A 20071-nucleotide genomic window follows, 5' to 3' on the forward strand; every position below is an offset into this window, starting at 1 on the left:
CCCCGGGAACTTTGCCATTAACCAAGGCGTATCTCGCTGCTCGTATGTCACCCTTCAACTCAACAAGCACGGCTAGTGCATATAAAAGGCAGCCAGAAACAAACACTCACGCAAACAACCACACATTCGCGTGCTCACGAACGCACAAATGTGCATGCACGCACACATGCACTCACGCACAACAGGAACACACACACACGTTGAGGAGCACACAGACGCATGCATTTGTGAGTTCTCGGTTATGCACAGGCACACACTCAAATGTGCATACACACGCGTGTCGTGAACATGCATAATGCAGACAAACCATTCAGTATTGACTACGCTGCGCATCTGAGACATGTTGTTAACACTCACATAACTAGGCAGCTCAACTGGAAAGACAGGCGATTACTTTATAAATATTTTGTGAGCAGTCTCGTCTCAGAGACAGAGTCAGACTCGACTCTCACCGTTCCGTTGGGAAGGAGGGTTCACACTGAGAAAAAAAATCACCAAATTGGGGCGCAAAGGAAATATTCCCAAACCTTAGTGGTGCTCTACGGAAGGCCTTACACTGGTCATTGATGTTGGTACCCACCTCCCACTGTCACGTGGCTGTCACTGATCGGAATACACAGAGCATTCTTCACCATGCTTTCAACCTATTCTAGATCCAGGGAATGTAACTTAGTCTTAAAGGGGAAAGGTGGACATTTCACAATCTCTTGCTGTAGTCCGGGAGCCTCACCGCTTACTTTCAGAACCAGTGCGAGCCTCTTTCTAAATTTCTGTTTATTAGATTAGATTTCTCGTAGTCTATTAATCAGCAAACCTATACCATTCACAAACTTTGCAAACATTGGAATAGGGAAGTCTTACATTAAACAGAAACTTCTGTCTTTGGTGATGTAAAAGGGTGCGTCCACTTTTAAAAGCTTGTGTTAGGACTTAATAATAGTATGAGAGAGCTCACTATACTGAGCATTACAGCTTCAAATCACAGAATGCCAACTTATCTCTTCATCCTTCTGGGAGTGATCACATGCTTCCAAACACTTGGGGAGCTCGCTTTCGCTCCCTTTGTGTCTCGCTCTCTTTCACCTTCTGCGTTTCTCTCTCTTTCAGCTTGTGTATCTCTCAGACAAAGTGCCTTAGCTTTAGTCAACTTGTCAGTATAAAGTTAAATGTTTGAATCGTTTGGTCGTTTCTAGGAAACATGATCCAAAAAGCGTGTGTTATTTTAATGTTGGTCTTTTTCGCATCAACAAACTTCTTTTTAGGCTTTGCACAAAATATTGTAAAAAGGATTGAAAAAAAAATCTGAAGGGGACACCCGGATTTGAACCAGGGACCTCTTGAACTGCAGTCAAATGCTCTACCACTGAGCTATATCCCCACCTGTTCCATCTCTCCACAATAAGGAATATATTTGTTTTCATTGGCCCTTCCTGTGCAATATCTTTTAGTTTTACATTTCCGTCTTGTAGTTCGTTTTTTCCGCTCAGCTCTATCCTCAAGCCATTGGGGTTTTTTAGCACTGAGCTACAAACATATCCTCCAATTCTGTTCCTGTCCTTCACCTCTTTGGTGTGCCTGACCTATATTCACCGGTCTTGTTCTTTATTTCTCCACTGACCTACGTGGCCCTGCTTCAAGGCGCGCCCCGAATATGATGACGTTTCACCTTCTGAATCCGGACAGAAAGCCTTCTTAAATAGGATGTTTTTGATTTTACCTCCGCGAGACGCCATGGAGCAGCACCTGGAGTCAGGGGCCGCGCCGGGGATGGCACCCAGGCCCTCTGGGGGCTTCTGCACAAGCAGTCAGGACAAAACCCTGCCAGCTGTCAAAAACGGCGCCTCAGTCAAACAGTATCTGTAAAGCGCACTAATCACCACAGCAGTGCTTAATTTGTAAGATTTGAAGTGCTGGTGCTCAAATCTTTGTTGGAGGCCACACCAACTTTTCTCTGGCTCTACCCCCTTCCTCCGATTTAACCAGGCCTGGGATCTGTAGAACAGGAAAAGTCTTTTGTCCAAGATCACACAGCATTGGTCAAGTGGGAAGGCATTATTTGAAGGACCGTCTCCTTGTGCCACGATCGTCAAGCAAATACAGGCCGGACTGTCTGTAAATGAAATCTCTCTTCAGGGATAGACTACAAATTTATAATGACATCCGGGGGATTTAAGGTGCATGATAAAGAAAACTAAAAGTACCAGGATGCATCGAGAAAAACAGAAGTGAACGAGCTGTGCATGCCTGACACGGGCTAACTGTCAGTGCTCAAGGATCATTTGTAAACCCTGTCTCATGCATACAGAGGCACCCTATCTGAGCATCTCGCATAATTCCCGCTCACAGCATATACCTGCTATGGGCTCGAATACAACACCGACGCATCAGCCAGTGCATGGCTAGATGTGTGCGTGAAATAAATGTAGAGGTGGAACCTTGTCAGCAGCTCTGGACACTGGTAGACGAGCTGACTACAGTGCAGATGTAATGTTCAGTATGCAGAAGTCTAATAATGCACGCTTCAAACACTATAAATAGCAGGTGCTTCTTTTTAGCCAGTTGAATCTACGCATTTCATTGCCCCTGGAAGGATGAAAAGTAGCTCAGGAGTAGTCAATTTCAATTTAAACGTATGCATTTCATATAAGAGCCCCGGGCGATGCTCAGACATGCTGGAGACAGTAGCCTCGTGTCATTTTATTACAAGCAACCGGACGGATGCACCAGACCACAACCTTAAATAAAATGACGGATGGAAGGCGTAGACACGTCACGAACACTTCTATCAGTGCGCCGACTGGGACTTGAACCATGACTCGAGACCTCGGCAGTAGCACATTAACCCTCAGTCATGCATGCGTTTTGAAACTACTAGCAGTGCACACTCATCCAAAAGGAATACTATAACAAGAAACATACACAATTCATATAGCTACAAGCCAGGTGAAATACTGCAAACCCTGCAAGGCGTTAAATACCTCCAATGCTGCAATTCATATACATCGATTAGCCATTTATCGCCATGAGGTCATGAAAGTAGTAACAGGCACTGCGCTAACAGAGACCTGCCTAATTTAACAAAGGTATATAGCGACGAGTCGATGTGTTAGAACCCGCATGCGTGGCATCCGCAACCCAGAAGGAATGGCACACAACCGCGCGTCTTTTAGACTGGTATAGCGCCTCAACCGTGCCTGCCAGATAGGACTGGCGCAGTGTGTGCGCTAGGGACAGTCTGATACAGGAGTATGTCTGTCAGCTGGAGGAATGTGTGTCTGGCCGCTCTGGCGAGAAAGATGACGCATGCAGCCTGGGCCTTACCTGGGCTGCCTGATTAACTGCAGTGCAGACTCGACTCCTGACTAGCTGTCACGGGTCGGGACTCGAGTGAGAGTAGACTCGTCTCTGCAGTCTGTCCGTGTTAGCTCCAGGCGCTAGGAGTTGATGACAGTGATGGCAGGCTTCCTTCTTCCAGTACGTTCCGAGGACCACCACCACCACCACAGAATGCAGGCACACGCCGACTGGAACTGTGTCTGTCACCGCGGGATGGACTGATGATGACTACGGAAGGGTTTCTGTTTCATTCATCGACATGCCACTGCTGTGCTTCGGAGTCTGTGGAGAGCTGCAGGTACACTTTGGCTGTGCTTGGACAAGTTTCTCTCATCTCTAGTGGTAGTACATGGTTGGTCAGTTTCGTGGAGCTTCTTGAGTGCATTTGTTTACCTACGTTTGTGTTTGCAATTATCAGAGCGGCACATTTCAAAATGAGTCAGATTTCTCATGAGATTCTTTTCGTATGAGGTTGAGTCTGCGCAGACTCGAATCCTCGGCTTCTGACGTCTGCCAGACCCGATGCCCTTGCTGAGAAACACCGCCACTGCCAATCAGGGACGAGAGCCGGAGGCCGCCAAATCCCTGCCAGGGGCCGCCACGCAAATATTGTATCCATCCTCGTGGCGGCCCCTGGGGTTTGGCGGCCCTGTGCAGGTGCACAGTTTGCACATGCTTAAAGCCGGCCCTGTAGTCTATTAACGTAGCATGTGCACCCGAAGCAAGTTGCAAACACCGATGTGTGAGCAGTGCCTATGCTAAACTACAACCAGGCATGAAAACTCCAAAGCGTAAATAATTCCATGGAATATGTATGGTATGGCACTAACTTGACAGTATGCATTCATGTACATGAACGCTTTGCTTTTCATTTGAACGGTCCCCCGACTTTTTTTCTAGACAGGTCACTGGAATGTAACCAATAGGCGCCCAGCATGCAGGATGGGCCGGGCTCTGAGAAACAGGCTCAGCCCTGACTGAGAAGGGCTAACAAAACACAAACATCACTGACAGGAGCCGACGCTCGAGCAAGTGTTCCTCCTAACAAAAAAACAGTCAGATCATGATCTGATGGTTATGGAAAAATAAAGCGTTGTTTGCGCTGGGAAATAAAGTATAAATGTTTGCTGCACCTGCTTCCTCTCGAAAAGAGCCCAGATTGCTAATCGAAGCAATATATTTCACTAACTTCCTATGTAATCGAGTTGGCCCGAGAAGTGTTGGTAATGCCTGTTAAAACAAGAAGCACGAGCAAAAAGTGGACACGCGCGATGGGAAAAGTGAAAGTAGGCTGGCGAGTGCATGCACCATGACAAGAGAGGAAAGCCATATGGCGCCTCTGATCGTCATTGTGCGCGTAACCACAAGCTGGTGGCCGGCAAAAGCCTTTGGAAGTACTTTGAAAAGCCGCTTACTAAATTTTTCGCCGATCAGCGCATGTGCTGGCTCAGGGGAGACCTAAAAAACCAAACAAAGGGTCATCGAGACGGTCACTGATGTACCTTCACAACTTTTAATGGACATCGACTGCGTACAGCCTCTAAAAACGAGCTGGAAATCCACTGTTTCATACATACATACATACATACATTTACTGTTTACAGTGGTTTTCAGCTCGTTTTCCAAAGCCACAGTGTTATTTCGGCTCCTCCCCGGGCGAGCGTGTGAAGGGAGCCGAAATTGTGTGACATATGAGTGAGTTGGCAGGTATGGTACCTAATGCCTCGACACTGCAGGAAGGGACAATGAATGTTGCATTTGCAGAGGCCTCCTGACGATGTTTTTTTATAAATTAAGTACTTTTGGTAAGGGGTAGGGGAGGAAGTTCTAGAAGTGAAGGTTTGCCGAGAGGGAATCTGTCGGTGGAGTGTATTTCTACGCGCAATGGGTTCCACGCCATTGAGTAAGTACTGGGATAAGTAAAGCGTTTGTAGGCTTCAAATTGAGCACAGGCTCCAGCAGTTCAAAGGAGCAAGTAGATATTGGTATCCAGGATTTGCAGAGACAGTTACATTTTTATTCCCATCTGTCCTGGCAGATTTCACTATATTCAGCACATGTCCTGTCCTGAGAGGGCGACTAAACATACTGGAAGGCAAGCTTTTATGTGTTTGGATGCAGGAGCAGTTACCAGGCTTTTCAGAAATCATTTTAAATAAAACATATGATACTCTGTTTAAAAGTTCCATTTCATTTATTCCCCTCAATGCCTCGCTAACTGTGTTTTCTATGTTGGTGAGCACTGTCTTTTAATTCATCATGGCCCATCAGTCAATGTGAAATTGTAGTCCTACTTCTGTGCTGGTGAAACGTCACGATTTATAGTTTTCAAAATCTGGTCCCCCATCTAAATATCATCCCAACACCATGATGAGTTTCTAGAATTAATTCCAGCAAATGTTAACGCTGCTGCACGTGCGGGGACCGCACAGGTTGCCCCATCCCGACTGACTTCTTGAGTCTCTGCACCCGCTAGTACCTCACAGCCAACAGACTCTTGTTTCTAGTTGTCAGTACCACTGGTACAGCTTTTCTTTAATCAACTGCTTCTAAAACTACCAATTACACTTGTGACACTTAAAGCACGCACACACCCCGTGATGCTGTTGTGCCCACCCTGTGCCAGGAGGAGCCTCTGACTGCATATGACGCTCTGACCACCGCTGAAGGACCGCTTGTAGTGTGTCTATGTTTCACAGAAGATTAAAGTGTAGATTATGTGGCAGATGATGGGTTGTGCAGCAAATCTCGAATAATAGGAAAACAACTGTGGCCGCGCAACTGCATAATTTCTGTGGCACTATCTATATCCTAGTAGCCCAATTACTGTCAATAGTGCCCCTTCCATCTCTCCATCATTCTTGCAACTTTTTTGCATATTATTTTCATCCATCTCTTTGCTCCATGTTGAATTTTGCCAGAATTCTTTCGCTACTTTTTTGTTTTTCTCCACAATGAGTCATTGAAACGTTCCACAGTTGCACTCCCCAAACTCAGATGGTTTTTAGGTCGAGCCTGGCATGCTGTATTGAGGTAGGGACTTGAAGCTCCACCCATTCTCTGCCCTCATTTTTTATTGGCTTGTGTCATTGTCCACTGTAAACTGTGACTGTTCATTGGTCAAAAGGCTTAGTAGTCCCGCCTTGTCTCATTTAGTAACCTCCCATGGCGAAACCCCATGTTACATGTGTTGTTTTTCAGTAGGCTTTATTTACGCCATCAGAGCACTATTTTCTCACATAGCTTTGTCCTGCCTGCTGTCGCAGGCCGGACACACTCTCTCCTAAAGCTTTTGCACATATTTGCAATGCATTAAGCCTCTCATTCGCCAGAGTTTAAGCTATTGGCATTGTAAATAACAATGCCTTTTAATTATCTGTTTTAGAAACAACACCTAAATAAAAGGCTTTGTCATTAACATTGAAGCAGACGTACCCGTGGCGATTCTAGATGCAGCTTAATATCAAGGTCAGGCATCACTCCTAACGAGCCACTCACCGCCATTCAAAGGTGTGGGGATAATCTTTAAAAGGGAGACGTACGCCACGGGGAAGAGGCTATCCATAATATTACAGGGCCTTGTACCAAACAAGGTAAAATCCCGTATCCAGAGGAAGTGTAATGATATTCGAACCTTGAACAGAAGCTAAGCGAGAATATCCTCCTTCTGACGACCTCATATTCTAAAGATACTGATTTCAATGTGGATCTGATGTCTTCATAATCCACGAAGATAGAGACCTTCTTTAAAGAAAAACACCTTCTTTAAGGAAGGATACTTGAGTTTAACCCCAAAGGACTTTGATTATTGTCCTGAGGAAGGTGTGCCGATATCCAATGGCAGTGACACCGAAACGAGTCTACACATTTTTCTTTGCTCATAGAATTCAAGCCTAGTAAATCTCTGGTATAAGATCAAAAGTGAAAAAAAGAGATTTGTTCCAAAATCATTAGCAGGGCTCTATGAATCTTATAATCAACAATAGAAACGGTTGTTTTTGACTCTTGGGGGTTTGATTTTGAATTCACATGATTGGTATTGTTTTCTTTACATTAAACTGCTATGTATGTGGTTAGGATCTGTTGACACCTTTTAATGTGCTAGGCCTTGTGTTGGTTTACTCGTATACATTGATGAATTAATTTGCAATTCTGACCTTTACCTACTGTATGGACTGTTTTTTCTTCTTGTTTTTAAATGACAACATTGATTATGTAATGCATTGTGTTTTATCTATTTATATATGTTTCCCTTTGTTTTAATAAAAAAAGTCTGTGAACGGTATAAAATAGTTTATGACCAATGATTGTTTCTAGTATGAAGGAGTGCCTTCCAGGGATCCTCTTTATACTTTTTGTCATTAACAATGCCAATAGCTCAAACTCTCATAAATGCAAGACCTTGGCATTGCAACTGCTTGTTTATTTTAAACATGAGTCACAGGACGGCAGAAATAGCCAAAGCCCATAGATAAGGCTGGGCATTCGTGGCCCTTCTGTGCTGGCAGGTTGGGCATAGAAGTAAAAGGACTCAGTCTTTTATTTCTTTCCCAGAGAAAACAAGGACAGTGTCCACTTCTCATGCACTATTGGTGTCAGCTACCCCCTCCTCTTTCTTCCTTTTATTCCCGCTCTTTCTGTTTAACTGCTCTCCTTTTCAGGTCGAGCCTATCGCGGTAGTGCACATGCGCTTCTCGCTTTGCGAGGCATGAAGTAATGGAGTGTTGAGTGGTAGCTCTGCCTACTCTCCGCCCATGTTTTTAATTGGCTTGTGTCATTGTCTTTCGTAAATGCTGCTGTCTGATTGATTATGAGGCTTGTTAGTCCCTCCTTATGGCCATGTGGCCATGTACCCTCCCATGGCTACTGGCCACTTTACTTCGAGTGTTACACAGTATGGTACGTGTTATTTAGACTGTGAGCACTACTTTGCCCGTGCCTTCTCACCCCTTCTCCCCCTCCCGCACTCCCGTTCTCTGTGCTTCACACCCCATCCCTCCCGTTGTCCGTGATGCAATGCAACAGGTCTCTCGTAAATGCGAGTCCTATTGCATTGCAAATGCTCGTTTACAATCCCAGTAGTTTGGGCTGGCCTATTTTGACTGTATCCCCTCTAACATTCACTCTAGGTTGCCTCAGCAGCATATCCTTGCCTGTAGCAATCACAGCACACGTACAGCGGGATGGGAGACCAGGTTTCTGCCCAGACCATTATAATATCACCCCCTCCCCAGCCCCATGTAAAGACGAGTGTCCTTGTCCTGCGAATACGCTGCATTTACAGGTGTCTTGTGTGGGGGCACGATGCAAGGAGGCTGGCAAAATTGCTGCCCTGGTAGTATATGTAGAGGGGTCCAATGAGGTAGGGTTGCGGCTTTATCTGCGCGTAGTATAAATGCACAAGCACACGCTAGTGGGTGTCAGCCAATAATCACATGTGACCAGGGGCACAGTTATTTATGCGCTCTAACCAAGCCCGGTCATAAGGGGTAGTGTAGTGCTACAAAGTATTGTAGTAGCCGGGTGGCCCTCTACATCCATCCTTTCCTTTAGATAATAAAACAAACAGAAACGTGAAAAGAAAGAGGAAAGGAATATCAGAACAAAAGTGATATCACAATAAGAATCTGGGTACTACAGTTGCTGCCTTGCGTTCGCCCAGGCCCAATGCTTCAACATGCAAAGTCTATTAACTACTGGCTGGGTGCCGGGTTGGGTCGTAGCAGATACCGTTGACTTCAGGACAGCCTCTCCTTAGAGTGATCCCTGGAAAACACGGCAGCCGTCACCGACACTCCCTGTCGTATCTGGTCTTCGGGGCTTCCCCTTAGGGTATCTGTTGCTTCACTTTCGGTGTAGGTATCGTACTCGTACTCGGGTCTCTTGTGGGTTCCATGGTCACCTCCATCGATCCGTTGTCGTCTTCTGGGAAGACCCTGCCAGCCGGCGGGTTTGCTGGAGCTTCCTTGAACCAGGAAACATTCCGCACCATTGTGTGGCGGCCTTGCCATGCTGTGATCATGGTGCCCTCCACTCGGGTGACTGTCCATATCTCTGGTTCAAAGGGCGTGCAAAACTTCTAAACTGGATGCCGATCTTTGAGAACCACCTGGGATCCTATGCGCACTAGCTCCTCTGCAGCTTGTCGCTTTCTCGTTGGTGGTTTTTCACCTCTATTGGGCTCTCTCAATATCCAGGCTTGGTGGCGTCCATTAAGCGTCTTCAGGGATGAGATCTCTTGGTGAGCACTTCAGCAGAAGCGTGGCTGGGGCACACCCAGTTGTCGACTGGGGTGTCTGCTGATATCCTAGCTGGAACTGGTGTAAGCACATCTCCGGATCTTTGTGCTGATCCACTCCGATTAGCAGGACTCTATTAAGTGTCTTCATGAACCTCTTGACCTCACCATTGGCCTGTGGCCACTGAGGTGTGATGCAGCTGTGTCAAATGGCTCGACGTTCAAGGAACTCATGGAAGTCCTGCCCCTGGAATGGAGGTCCGCTGTCCGATTTTATTTCTTCCGGCAGCACAAAGATGGAGAAGATCTTCTCCAGGGCCGGTTGTACATGTACAAACACCGTGGATGGTACCAGCTCCATTACAGGGAACTTTAAGAAGGAGTCCATGTTGACCATGGTGTGCTGCCCGTCCTGAAAACTCCCAAAGTCAACACTAATCTTGGCCCATGGCGTACGTCACGGTTCCTCTGTGATTATAGGCGTGGGAGCAGGGTCGCCACCTGTGATGGTGCAGGGATGACACTTCCTTACCTCTGCATCGACCATATCATCTATGCCAGGGAACCACACCTTCGCCCTGAGTCTTGCCTTGGTCTTGGGGACGCTCCTGGGCAGCCATGCGCTCTATAAATCCTTTTTCATTTCATTCATTGGCAGTGTCCTGAAGACCTTGATGAGTCAGCACGACCATTCGTTGGTGCAGCTCCTTTGGCACAACAATTCTTTGTCCTCCTAGGGCCAGTCTGGATCCACTAACACTGCGTTTGTCGAACTCTTCATAATTGACGCCAGGAGTTTTGTTCTTCCCCCAATGAGCAGAGAGAGACCATTCAGAAAGCGATGCCACTGCCCTTTTTCGAGAGCCTCTTTGATCCTTTTCATAGTTTAGTCTGCATCCGTAGTGCTGCAGAGATCTTCTTTGGTTACTGCCAGGGGGCAGGCAATGTCCTCAGCCATGCAGATAAATGCCTCAGTGCTAGCTGTATCGCTGAGAAGCAGCTATCCTTCCTTTGCCGTGGGGTGCCTCGACAGGAAACCGTCCGGGTTGTCCACACCTGGTCAGTATAGCAGCTGGAACTAGTATGCCTGCAGCTGAACAGCCCATCTCTTGATCCTTGGTGGTGCCATGCGCGTGGACCCACTAAATAGAAGTATGAGGGGTTTGTGGTCTGTTATCGCTTGAAACGGATGACCGCACAAATACAAGTGAAAATGCTGGCATGCCCATCGTATTGCCAGAGCTTTGCACTCTATCTGCACATACCTTGTTTCTGTTGCCGACAGCGCACGACTGGTGTATGCCACTGGATCACAGATTGCTTTGGTGGCTTCCTGCAGGAGGACTTCCCCGAGCCCCACCAGGCTGGTGTTTACACATGTTCTGTGCTCCGCTTGGGGTGCAAGTACGCCATCATTGTTTGATCCATGAGTGTTATCTTGATACCTTGAAATTCCGCTTCCTCTCTGGCGTCCATTACCAGGGTGTCCCAGTCTTTGTCAGCTGTCGGAGTGGTTCAGACACGGTGGCGAGGTTCAGAAGGAACCTCCCGCAGTATGTCGCCATGCCGAGGAAGCTTCTTATTTCCATGGGATTCTGTGGGACTGGGACACTTTTTGCAGGAATAAACACGAAGCCCATCTCTCTGGAATATGTAGCCGTAAAAGTCTATCGACCCCTGATAGAAAGCACACTTTTTCTTGTGGAGCGTGAGTCCACAATCAGCCAACCTCTGCAACGTGGTTCTCAGTCGGGCGTGGTGCTCCTCCAGACTGTGAATATATCAGAATGTCATCACTTAAGTTGATCACTCCTACAAGGCCAGAGAGGGATTCCTTGATTGCGTTTGAAACACCTCAGCTGCGGACGACACTCGAAGCGGAGTCGGGTATACCTCCGGAGCCCCACATACGTGGAGAAGGTGGTGATGAAGCGGCTCTCCGGAGCTAACTTCAATTGGTGGTACTCGGAGTTCAGATCACGTTTTGAGAACCATTGTGTGCCGTTCAAGTCCGCTACGATATCATCCGTCGTCTGGGTCACATGCCTCTCTCTCCTGATGGCTTGATTAGGGAGCCTCATATCCATGCACAAGAGGACTGCGCCGGGGTTCTTTGGAATCGGAGCTATCACCAGCGGAGACACCCATGGAGTGGGTCCCGATACCTTCTCTATGACGCCCAGGTCTTCCAGGTTCTGCAGTACTTGCTCCACCAGGGGGCGGAGATGGAAGGGTATGTGCCGATGCCGGTGTGCCCTCGGTTGAATAGTCTTGTTGATGTGTAGTGTAGCCCTACACACATGAAGAGCTGCGGAAATTCCTTCATCATATCTTCGGTATGATTCTCGTGGACATGCTTGGCGAAGAAAACTAGCTCCAAGTCCTCTGCCGTGTGACAGCTCAGTAGCATTCCTTTCTTCCCTTCTGTTACTTGGAACTTGGTTTTCACAGAGTACTTGGAGCTCGAGACCTCGACTGCTATCATCCCTCGCAGTGGTATCGGTTCATTACCTCCATAGGTGTAGATCTTGGCAGCGCTGGGTGATGATAACTGTGGTTTGGGTGGCAGCCGTTGGTACTGGTCTGAGTCCATGACGTTAACTGACGCCCTGGTGTTGCTCAGGGCCTGTACCGATGTTTCGTTGACCTTGATGTTGCACATTGGGGGACGTCCTTTATGACCTGGCCTCCCTGCGAAAGAGATGACAAATGTGTCATCATTGTCTTCATAGTAGGTGGTAGAGCCTTGCTCAGGAAGGTGTGCCTCCGCAACATCTCCCTCTGCCAGTGCGGCATACGCAGGCATAGTGATTTGCCTTTTCACAATTCGAGCATGTTTGCCCTTTTGCGGGGCATCTGTCCTGCTCTCAGTGATCAAATCCACAGTGCCAACACTTGCCGCTGGGCCGGCTTCTGCAGGTTCGCCTTTGGCTAGGTGCAGGTCACCTCTGTATGACGTCTACAATGTCTTCTTTCACCTGCACCTCTTTCTGCGTAGTCGGCATGTTCCTGACTCGAACCACTTCAATCTCTTTGGCCTGCTTATCCGAGAGCGCTTGGGAGTGAGCGAGGACCAGATTCTCGTCCAGGGAAATCCCTGGTTGTCAGAGCATCTGTCGCCGCAGGACGACGGACTTGCATCCCTGTATAATTTGCGCCCTAATCTCTTCGTTCTGGTTAATGCCTGTGCCCGTTCGTGCCAGCATTCAGAGTTGGGCGTAGAACATCTCCACTGTTTTTGCTTCTGTCTGTCGTGCCTGTCGCAATTTGAACCGCTCATAGTCAGTGTTCATCTGCGGGTCAAAGTATCGGTCTAGGGCCGCAATGGCTGTGTCGTATTCATGTGCCACTCCTGATAGTATAGAGACATAATTTTAACAACTTCCGTGCTGACGGAACTGCTCCGTCATCAGCCACGGTGGCGCTGTGCTGATGACGGAGTGGTTCCGTCATGGCCCTCTCGCCGCGCCTGCGCTGGGCGTTCCATTGAGCGGGCGGGGATATGACAGAACCGCTCAGTCATGAGCACAGCTCAACTGAGGCTGGTGACGGAGCGGTTCCGTCACCAGCATGGGCGCGCCGCGCGCCCCCCCCTTAGCGCTGCGGCGGAATGCCGCTGCAGCGAAGGTGTTAATAGTTCACAAGTGTTTATCTCTCTAATATGTTGGCATGCATGTGGATAATACATTATATTTTCGTAGCAAGTGTAAAGCTTTATTAGTTGATACAAATGTCACGTTAGTTAACAGGACACCATGTTCTGATGCAATCAAAACTGTGGCTTGCCTACTCGAAACTGTATTCTGCTCATTTACGAGAAATGGTCTGTGGTAAATTTCGTGTCTTTAATGCCATGTTAGCTCATTTACTTTTAGATCAAGGCCTTCTCCCACCTATCTAGAGGGGAGGATAGGCCAGACAACCTTGAAATGTTGATAGTTTGTGCCAGGCTGCACAAGTGAAACTCATGTCCAGTATCCTCATTGTATTACGACATCTGCCAGTGTTTTTCCATGATGGGCAGGTCTTTGTGGACTTTACAACGTATATTATGTAACTTCATGCTTGTAAAGGTCAGTCCCAGGTCAGACATCATAGGAGTGGACTCCACTGCAGTGTATTCTGGGAATCAACTAGTTTGCTTGTATTCCCTACTGCGTCAACTCTTCATTCTTGGAAGGCTAGAGGAGAATGAAAGTAGCCCGGATGACCCTAATTGGGTCACTTCCTTCAGTTGGCGCCTGAACAGGAACCCCACAGGTGACCCTTCTCACCCTTAGTCGGTTGTAGAAGTCAGAGTTGCATCTGGTCGGATGGGTGGATCAGGGATGATTGAGCCTGGTTCTCGCAGCTGCCCCACCTGTCTGATCGGGCAGCTCCTTGTCTAGCGGTCATCTTGGCCGGGGTCCTGAGAAGACAAAACCCTTGGATCTGACCGTTTGGTCTGAAGAGTCTGCAGTAGAGAATAGTCTTGTCTGACTTGTGTGCACCGGGTGAGTTTACCTTGAATTCTTGGTAAGTTTAGCAACGTCTTGTTTAATTTAGTAGGTCTGCAGATCCTTATGATACAGAGCCTTGTTGAACGTTCTGCCAGGCCACCTGGGAATTCGGTTTACTTTTGAAAAGGTCTGGGGCTAAAGCCTATCTTCTTGTCTTGATGCAGTCTGAGGAATGACTTGTCTTGGCACAGTCTATGGACTGTTTTTGAGAGCTCTCTGTTGATGTGAGTTTTGTTGTGTGTGTTGATTAAGTGGATACGTGGATGGACGGTCTGCCGGTAGAGTTTTATCAGTCATATTCTGAGACCCTGGTCCCTATCCTGGAGAATATCTATAAAGAATCATATGAACTTGGTCACCTGCCTGGAACGACAATGCAGGCCTCCGTTATCTCGATCCCCAAGCCTGGCCGGGACGCCCTTGACCTCACCAATTACAGACCCCTCTCAATGCTCTCTACGGAGTATAAAATACTTAGCAAAGCCTTAGCTCTGCGGATACAGTCCCACCTTCCGGCCTTGATTCATTCGGATCAGTGCGGATTGCTGCCGGGGAGAAGTACGTCCCAGAACACAAGGAGACTCCATGCCCTCATGGCCGTGACGCCGCCGACTTTACCTCGGGCCGGCTGTGTCGCTCTGGACCTCCGCCAGGCTTTTGACTCACTGTCCTGGGGGTTTATGTTTGAGGTCTTGCAACGTTTTGGCCTCCCCGACTCCCTGATACGATGGATCCGGCTGTTGTACACACGCCCGACAGCTCAAGCACGCACGGGTCGACACGTCTCCTCTAGTTATAATATATATCGCAGCACTCGATAGGGCTGCCCAATGTCGCCCCTGTTTGTCTTGACCCTCGAACCTCTGGCGATCGCCCTCCGGACCGGGATGGCTGAGAGGGGCATCTTAGTCGGTGGCACACCCAATTTGATATCAATTTACGCCGACGATATCCTTTTGTATTTCCGGGATCTGGAGGAGGATCACTCGGACTTAGCGACCACTTTTACACGGTTCGCAGACGTGTCGGGACTGGCGATCAACCCGGCGAAGTCGGTGGGGTTTTACTTCCAGGTGGGACAACGGGCAACCCACTTACTATTTGGCACTTCCCAAATCCCGATTGCGCAGGATACGTTTAAATATTTAGGCATACGGGTCTATAGACGGCCGGAGGACCAGATCGATGGCAACATTAGGTGGGCCGTTGCTGGCCTACGGAGTAGTGTGCAATTCTGGACATCTCTGCCGCTGTCCGTCATGGGTAGGATTGCCATATCTAAAATGGTCAGGCTTCCCCGATTACTTTATTATTTTGTAAATCTACCGGTTCTCCTCCCACAGACCATATTTGATAACTTGAATACACTCTTGACCACCCTAGTCTGGGGCTCTGGCAGGCGGAGAATAAGCCTAAAAAAACTTCAACTGGGAACCAGGTGTGGAGGCCTGGGTGTATCAGACTTTCGTGGTTATTATTACACGAGCCAATTACAATGGCTATCAAGATGGGTGGCGGGTAGACATCTGCATGAAATCAGCTTCAATGATGAACGGCTGGCGCGTGGGGAATTGCACTCATTACTACTTCCCAAGGCCAAAGTGCCCCGAAACTGCCACCCTCTTCTGCATACCGCCCTGATATGTTGGCAGAAAGCTTTGGCATACACGTCATCGGCCCCATCATACGCCGACCACATCCCCCTCTTGGGGATCCCAACACCACAAGGTCAGTTGACGCACAGTAGATAACGGCCTTGGACGGATGCGGGGGTAGACAGAGTAGGCGATTTGTTTGGAGACGACGCGTTGTTAGACCACGCCTCCTTTGTGCAGGCCACCGGAGCCCCTCCACGACTATACCTCCTACATGCCACGGTCACACACTGCATAAGTACTACATGGGCCCCACAGCGTAGCAGACCGGCGCAACATGAACTAGTGCACCTACTACATTACAAGGGAACTGGGGGTCATCTTGTGAGGTGGTTATACACTGGCATTAGGGAACACGCTGCTATGTCCCTTACTCCCCTCAGGACCACCTGGATGTTAGACACGGGGGAGGACATGACAGATGGGGCATGGAAGGTTGTTATGTAACACCCTAGAAAGGTGTCCAGGAATGTGAAGTTTAAATTTATCCAAGCCATGTTACTACATTGGGCATACCTTACCCCATAAAGGCTGCACAGGATGTTTCCTGCCTCTTCCCATTGCTGTCCCAGGTGTCATGCAGAGGAGGCTGGCCTTCTCTACATGTTATGGTCCTGCCCACGTATAGACGGCTATTGGGGTCAGGTACGACACATCCTCTACACTGTCACGGGCATGCAGATACCAGAGGGGCCGCTGCTGTGCTTGCTGGGACACAGGAAAAGACCTAAAGGTCGTAGGGCCCCACTGAAGTTCATGGACTTAGCATTACTACTGGCGGTCAGGACACGGACTATGAGGTGGAAATCTGCACAACCTCAGACTGTAGAGGTATGGCGGTCCGAAGTACTGAAGTGGGGTGGGGCTGAAGGTACAATACTCAGGAGGGAGGAGGAACGAGGGCTACGGAAACACCCAATAGCACAGGAGTGGGAACAGATTCTTTTGGAGCTGGAGGACATGGACTTGATGCCCTCCCAGATGGGGACAGCGTAATAGGGATGGCTGGGCGAGGGAGGTGGGTCCACGAATGGAGAATGGCCCAGGATGCGCACAGGATGGTCAGAGGATGATGATCACACTTATTTAGATAAGTCAGTTCTCCAAGACCACTAGACCCGGGGAGATGCCATGGCCTGTGCAGAGATGTCAGGAGACGTACGAAACGGGGTGGGGGGTTGAGAGGGATAGAGACTGGCGACTCCTTTACTTATGAAGTCATGGATGTATACACGCTGAGAACTGATTGAGTATCAACAGCTTGCATTTACTTGTAAAGAATTACCACCTGTATATAGAGCTGTTCGGGCTGATGTGGACGATTTGTATAGATTATGAGGACACTGAGCCAGATGTTTCAAGTTGACGGGGGGGGAAGAAAAATAGAAAAGACTGTATAAGTGGTGTAGAAACTGTATGCCTGACGCAATATTTGGAAGCAGTCATCAATAAAAAGTTTATTTTTTTTAAAAGTGGATACGTGGATGTGCCTGTTGCCAGGATGCCTTGTTGGTATAAAGTATGGTGTTTGGGGTGCCAATGCTGCTCTGTGGAACGTCGTTTAGAAGAGCGGCAGCCTGCACCCACTGAAGGCGCTCCGAATTTTGATATGTACGTGAAGCATGGTATTGGCCCTATTATGTTTTGTACATTGTGGTACAAGTATGAAAGGGACAATGCTGAGCTTCAGTGGCCACGGAATGGTACCTTTGATGAACAAAAATGTAATTATTTGCAGGATACACTATTTGCTAGAAGAAGTCGACAGTTGATGTTTGATATTTTACAGGTATGGCAGCAGAAAGCTAAGCAGAGGCGTAAACAGGCTGAGAAGGAGTCTTGGAAGAAGGCAATGCAAAATGCAAACGGTGGTGCAGAAAGCGGTAGCTTATTATAAGGATAGAACAGAGAAGGGTATTGAGTTTGCAGTTAGGAAGTTTCGATTACAGTGTGATAAGTCCTATGTTGTTAGAGAGGAAGGGGATGCCTTCGTGGAGGATTTGTTGGAAACTCACCCCCCCTCCTCCATGCGCCCCACAAAGAACATACCCTTCTGTTCCGCCGTCTCAGTCTGCAGCTGTTCCTTCGTCTTCGCCTGATCGCTCCACATCCTCAACAGCTTCAGCTCCGGCCGAATCCGTCTTTTCCCCAGTTTTGCAAATTACGAGTACAGTGACTGTGGGTACCCCCATAATGTCAGCTGCTTCGGTTTCTGTTTCTCCTCCTTTTCTTACATCTACCACACATCCATGTTGATACTGTCACCTGCATTGGCATCTGTCGCATTCCCCCTGACCATATCACCCATGGTATTGAGTAGTGTTGGGAAGCCAGTGCAATGGTCAGATTGAGGTAATTGGGCAGAGGCATGGGAGCGATTAGAGCGGCCAATGATTAGAGCTGAAGTGGGTGAAGAAGAGAAAAGGATGGTTGCAATTCAAGCAACACAGTGAGTCCGAAATGCAATTTATGGTTTGGAAGATATATGGAAAGTAATGAAGGATTTTGATCCGTTTGTGTAACATGCCCTTCAGCACGTGTCTAATACATTGATTGGACTGTGGCAACAGTGTATTGGAGGCAAGGCTCCACAAATTGTTTATGATATTCGAGATAGTGTATATTCTGCTTGTATGGCTCCTGTGGAAGTTCATAGTAACGTTGGGACATTACTCAGTTATCTGGCAAAATTATATCATTATATCATAGCACTCCTATTCCAGTATCCGAGTTTCCGATGAGGGAAGTGCATCCCAGACATTGAGATATTTTTTGAGTTGTTAGTGCCAGTAGATATATGGAGGCAGGTGCATACACAAGATCAAAGAGTGGATTTGGGTGGTACATGGGACGAGAACAAGGCATGGGATAAGGAACAGAAGCCTAGTAACAAACCTAGGGCGGAGATATTGGCTTTACCATATCACATTATTACTTATATGCATTCTCTTACTCCACCCAGGTGAGTAGACTGGTACAAGTTGACAGTATGTCGCCAGAAGAAAGAAGAGTGTGTCTGATGTTTTTACCCGGTTTGAAGGGGCGTTTTGGGATTTTAGTGGACATGATCGGTCAGTAGAAGGAGGGGTTTGTTTGTTTGTTACAAATTTACTTCCTGAAATTGCAACTAGGCTGTTAAGTTCTGAGAGTACATGGACACTTCTTCCCCTACAGTGATATTGAGCATGGCCCAATATCATGAACATCTAGAAAATGAGAAGGATAGAGTGGAGAAAAAGAGTAAGGATTTAAAGACGAAGGTGTTGTTGCAGCAAGTGTCAAGGGGATCAGGAAGGGGTCGGGGTTCTGGTCCGGCTCAGAGGTCATAAGGTGCCGGTAGAGGTTGTGTGCCTTTAGGGCTAAATCAATGTGCGTATTGTAAAAAGGAGTGGCATTGGCGAAGTGAGTGCCCAGAATTGTTACAGAAGGTTGCAGCAGCGACAGGAATGGGATGGAATGGAAGGGGTTGTGAGGCAGGTAACAGAGATGAGGCTCAAGGGGATGCATCCTCAGGGGTCGGTCTAATCAGAATTATTTTTACGATCCGAGGTAGACAGTATTACCATGATGTTTATGACATTGATTAAGTTCCAGGGATGTCCCATAGATAGGACAGCAAGGGACAGGGTAAGGGACCAGTTCAGATTCCTGTATATCAGTGTGGTCCTTATGTCACCGTGGACCTACGTGGTTCGATGCAACAATGAATAGCTCTGTTTCTCATTCACTGTTCCCTGGATCCACCCTCTCCGGCCGTAATAAGGTTTCAGTAGGCTTTTAAGGCGTACCGATTGTGAGCCCCATCTCCAAACCTTTAGTTTTGACTGTTGGTCGTTTTACAATAGATTCTCCATTTTTGTTGACATCAAATTGTGGTGAAAATATTTAGGATTGGATTTCTTAAAGAAGTTATGTGGTACTATTTATTGCTCTCCGGATGGTGTTTATATAACTTTTGGACCTAATGTGGATGGTGCGAGACAGTGTTTTGCAAAGGACACTCCACTTCCTGTTGAGTTCCAGGATGTCCCGTCTTCTCTGTGGGCGACAGGGGACAATGATGTAGGATTATTACAGATACCACACGTTTCCATCAAGATCAAGGCTAATGCTGTGCTTCCTCATATTCCTCAATACAAAATATTGCAAGCTGGGGAACAGGGGCTAATGTGGATTATACAGAATTTGATTAAGTCGGGGTGGTAGAGGAGACAGTAGATAACGTGTGTAATAGCTCCATTCTTCTTATTCTTAAAATGGGCACTGTGGATTCTCCTGATACACACTCTGATGTTTATCGATTTGTAATCGATTTTACGTTAAGTTAATGAAATAGTTATTTC

The 20071-nt window shown here is 47.6% G+C and overlaps 1 protein-coding gene and 1 non-coding gene across 2 annotated transcripts in view; one reads left to right on the forward strand and one right to left on the reverse strand.

The window, feature by feature from the left end:
- DNAH17 (dynein axonemal heavy chain 17) overlaps window positions 1-20071 on the forward strand; it is a 15539113-nt gene that overhangs the window by 3197014 nt on the left and 12322028 nt on the right. The window lies entirely within an intron of this gene.
- TRNAC-GCA (transfer RNA cysteine (anticodon GCA)) lies at window positions 1307-1378 on the reverse strand. The gene has a single exon. It is a non-coding gene; the product is annotated as a tRNA-Cys (tRNA).

This window comes from Lissotriton vulgaris, chromosome 7 (genome assembly GCF_964263255.1).
Source record: "Lissotriton vulgaris chromosome 7, aLisVul1.2, whole genome shotgun sequence".
NCBI lineage: Eukaryota > Metazoa > Chordata > Amphibia > Caudata > Salamandridae > Lissotriton > Lissotriton vulgaris.